The sequence below is a fragment of the Ammospiza caudacuta genome, chromosome 29 (assembly GCF_027887145.1).
Source record: "Ammospiza caudacuta isolate bAmmCau1 chromosome 29, bAmmCau1.pri, whole genome shotgun sequence".
NCBI classification, from domain to species: Eukaryota; Metazoa; Chordata; class Aves; order Passeriformes; family Passerellidae; genus Ammospiza; species Ammospiza caudacuta.
This window is the reverse complement of record NC_080621.1, coordinates 1,091,516-1,096,370: the sequence shown is the minus strand read 5'-3', so window position 1 is coordinate 1,096,370 and position 4,855 is coordinate 1,091,516.

Below are 4,855 nucleotides of genomic sequence, written 5' to 3'. Positions count from 1 at the left end.
GTGAGGGACAGGTGAGAGACGGGGACAGGGGAAGGACAGGGGAGGGACAGGGGAGGGACAGGTGAGGGACAGGTGTGCTCAGGAATATCCCAGGTGTCTCTCACCTGTCCCAGGTGTGCCCAACTGTGTGTTCCCTGTCCCAGGTGTATCCCCGGTGTATCTCAGGTGTGTCCCAGGTGTATCTCAGGTGTGTGTGACCTGCCCCAGGTGTGTGTTATCTATCCCAGGTGTGTGTTATCTATCCCAGGTGTGTCCCAGGTGTATCCCAGGTGTGTCCCAGGTGTGTCCCAGGTGTGTCCCAGGTGTGTCTCCTCACCTGCAGGCTGTCCCTCACTCCCAGGTGCACTCTCTGCACTCTCTGCGCCTCCTCCCCAGGTGTGCGTTATCTATCCCAGGTGTGCGTTATCTGTCTCAGGTGTGTGTTATCTATCCCAGGTGTGCGTTATCTATCTCAGGTGTGCGTTATCTATCCCAGGTGTATCCCAGGTGTACCCAGGTGTACCCAGGTGTATCCCAGGTGTGTCCCAGGTGTGTCTCCTCACCTGCAGGCTGTCCCTCACTCCCAGGTACACCCTCTGCACTCTCTGCGCCTCCTCCCCAGGTGTGCGTTATCTATCCCAGGTGTGCGTTATCTATCTCAGGTGTGCGTTATCTATCCCAGGTGTGCATTATCCATCCCAGGTGTGCGTTATCTATCCCAGGTGTGTGTTATCTATCTCAGGTGTGCCTTATCCATCCCAGGTGTGCGTTATCTATCTCAGGTGTGCGTTATCCATCCCAGGTGTGCGTTATCTATCCCAGGTGTGTGTTATCTATCTCAGGTGTGCCTTATCCATCCCAGGTGTGCGTTATCTATCTCAGGTGTGCGTTATCTATCCCAGGTGTATCCCAGGTGTACCCAGGTGTATCTCAGGTGTGCGTTATCTAGCTCAGGTGTATCTCAGGTGTGCATTATCTATCCCAGGCGTGCGTTATCTGTCCCAGGTGTGTCCCAGGTGTGTCTCCTCACCTGCAGGCTGTCCCTCACTCCCAGGTGCACCCTCTGCACTCTCTGCGCCTCCTCCCCAGGTGTGCGTTATCTATCCCAGGTGCGCGTTATCTATCTCAGGTGTGCGTTATCTATCCCAGGTGTGCGTTATCTATCTCAGGTGTGTGTTATCTATCCCAGGTGTGCGTTATCTATCCCAGGTGTGCGTTATCTATCTCAGGTGTGCGTTATCTATCCCAGGTGTATCCCAGGTGTACCCAGGTGTATCTCAGGTGTGCGTTATCTAGCTCAGGTGTATCTCAGGTGTGCATTATCTATCCCAGGCGTGCGTTATCTGTCTCAGGTGTGTCCCAGGTGTGTCTCCTCACCTGCAGGCTGTCCCTCACTCCCAGGTACACCCTCTGCACTCTCTGCGCCTCCTCCCCAGGTGTGCGTTATCTATCCCAGGTGCGCGTTATCTATCTCAGGTGTGCGTTATCTATCTCAGGTGTGTGTTATCTATCCCAGGTGTGTGTTATCTATCTCAGGTGTGCCTTATCCATCCCAGGTGTGCGTTATCTATCTCAGGTGTGCGTTATCTATCCCAGGTGTATCCCAGGCGTACCCAGGTGTATCTCAGGTGTGCGTTATCTATCTCAGGTGTATCTCAGGTGTGCATTATCTATCCCAGGCGTGCGTTATCTGTCCCAGGTGTGTCCCAGGTGTGTCTCCTCACCTGCAGGCTGTCCCTCACTCCCAGGTGCACCCTCTGCACTCTCTGCGCCTCCTCCCCAGGTGTGCGTTATCTATCCCAGGTGCGCGTTATCTATCTCAGGTGTGCGTTATCTATCCCAGGTGTGCGTTATCTATCTCAGGTGTGTGTTATCTATCCCAGGTGTGCGTTATCTATCCCAGGTGTGCGTTATCTATCTCAGGTGTGCGTTATCTATCCCAGGTGTATCCCAGGTGTACCCAGGTGTATCTCAGGTGTGCGTTATCTATCTCAGGTGTATCTCAGGTGTGCATTATCTATCCCAGGCGTGCGTTATCTATCTCAGGTGTGTGTTATCTATCCCAGGTGTGTGTCACCTGTCTCTCACCTGTCCCAGGTGTGTGTTATCTATCCCAGGTGTGTGTTATCTATCCCAGGTGTGTCCCAGGTGTGTCTCCTCACCTGCAGGCTGTCCCTCACTCCCAGGTACACCCTCTGCACTCTCTGCGCCTCCTCCCCGCGCAGCCGCAGCCGCCCCAGGGACCCCCGGAGCCCCCACACCTGGGGGAGGTCAGGGGTCACCGCGGGGTCGCCGCGGGGTCGCCGCGGGGTCACCCGGGGGTCAGGGGTCACGGGGGGCTCGGCCCCACCTGGTCCTGCCGGGGCTCCCGGGGGGTCCCGGGGCTCTTCTGGGGCCGGGCCCGGCCTGGGGGGGGGAACGGGGGTCAGAGACCCCAAAATGACCCAAAATAGACCCGAAACAACCCAAAATAGCAAACAACGACCCCAGAGAACCCAAAATAGCCAAAAAACAAAAATAACCCCAAACAACACAAAATTAACCCCAAATAGCCCCAAAATAACCCCAAGGAACCCCAAATTAACCCCAAATAGCCCCAAAATAACCCAAGATAACCCAAACCAGCCCAAAATAGCCCCAAAATAACCCCAAAGAACCCAAATTAACCCCAAATAGCCCCAAAATAGCCCAAAATAACCCCAAAGAACCCCAAAGAACCCAAAGTAACCCCAAATAGCCCCAAAATAGCCCAAAATAACCCAAGATAACCCAAACCAGCCAAAAATAGCCCCAAAATAACCCAAAATAGCCCAAAATAGCAAAAAACCCCCCAAATAACCCAAAATAACCCCAAAGAACCCAAGTTAACCCCAAAATTACCCCAAATAAACCCAAAAGAACCCAAAAGAACACCAAATAACTGCAGGGGACCCAAAATAAACCCAAACTAACCCCAAAATAACCCCAGGGACCCCAAAATAGCCCAAAATATCCCCTAATAAACCCAAATTAACCCAAAATAACCCAAAATAACCCCAAATGAACTCCGAGACCCCAAAAATAACCCCCAAAAACCCCAAAATAAACCCGAATTGACCCAAAATAACCCAAAATAACCCCAAGCGAGTGCAAAGAACCCCAAATAAATCCAAATTAACCCCAAAATTACCCAAAATAACCCCAAAATAAACCCGAATTGACCCAAAATAACCCCAAAATAACCCCAAAATAACCCCAAAATAACCCCAAGGAAGTGCAGAGAACCCAAAATAAATCCAAATTAACCCCAAAATTAACGAAAATAAACCCAAAATAAACCCGAATTGACCCAAAATAACCCAAAATAACCCCAAGGAAGTGCAGAGAACCCCAAATAAATCCAAATTAACCCCAAAATTACCCAAATTAACCCCAAAATGACCCAAAATAACCCCAAAATCCCCCCAATTCCCCTCCCCCCCCCCGTACCGGGGTCTCCGGTCGCCATTTGGGGGTCCCGGAGCTGGGGGGGGGGCACAGGGGGATTGACCCAAATCCCCCAAATTTCACCCCAAATTTTACCCCCCAGGAACCCCAAAATCCCCTCAGGATCCCCCCCCAAATCCCCCAAATTTCACCCCAAATTTTACCCCCCAAAATCCCCTCAGGATCCCCCCAAATTTCGCCCCAAATCCCCAAAAATTTCACCCCAAATTCCCCCCAAGGATCCCCAAATCCCCCAAATTTCACCCCAAATCCCCTCGGAACCCCCAAATTTCCCAAATTTTACCCCAAATCCCCCCAGAATCCCCAAATTCCTGCCCAGGACCCCCCAAAATTTCACCCCAAAATCCCCAAAATTTCACCCCAAAATCCCCCCCAGGAGCCCCAAAATCCTCCAAATTTCACCCCAAATCCCCAAAATTTCACCTCAAATTCCCTCAGAACCCCCCAAATTTTCCCCAAATCCTCTCAGCACCCCCCAAATCCCCCAAATTTCACCCCAAATCCTCTCGGAACCCCCAAATTTCCCAAATTTCGCCCCAAATCCCCCCAGAATCCCCAAATTCCTGCCCAGGACCCCCAAAATTTCCCCCCAAAATCCGCCCAAATTTCACCCCAAATTTCCCCCCAAATCATTCCAGGACCCCCCCAAATTTCACCCCAAATCCCCTCGGAACCCCCAAATTTCCCAAATTTTACCCCAAATCCCCCCAGAATCCCCAAATTTCCTGCCCAGGACCCCCAAAATTTCACCCAAAATCCCCAAAATTTCACCCCAAAATCCCCCCCAGGAGCCCCCAAATCCCCAAAATTTTACCTCAAATCTCCTCAGAACCCCCCAAATTTTCCCCAAATCCTCTCAGGAGCCCCCAAATCCCCCAAATTTCACCCCAAATCCCCTCGGAACCCCCAAATTTCCCAAATTTTACCCCAAATCCCCCCAGAATCCCCAAATTCCTGCCCAGGACCCCCAAAATTTCCCCCCAAAATCCCCCCAAAATTTCACCCCAAATTTCCCCCCAAATCCTTCCAGGACCCCCCCAAATTCCACCCCAAGTTTCCCAAATTTCACCCCGCACCCCCTCGAGGCCGTCGAATCCCCTCAGGAGCCCCAAATTTCCCCAATTTCACCCCAAATCCCCCCCCAGGACCCCCCAAATTCCCGCACGTGCCCCCGGCAGCCGCCGCCCCCTTGGCCCCGCCCCCCGTCGCTATGGCAACGGGACGCTCAGGCGCCGATTGGCTGAGCCGCCGCCCCCAAAATGGCGGCGCCCACCAGACAGGAAACGCCGCGCTCAAAATGGCGGCGCCCTCAAGACAGGAAACGCCGCGCTCAAAATGGCGGCGGCCATGGGACAGACCGGAAGTTCCCCCCGGCTCCACTTCCGGTTCC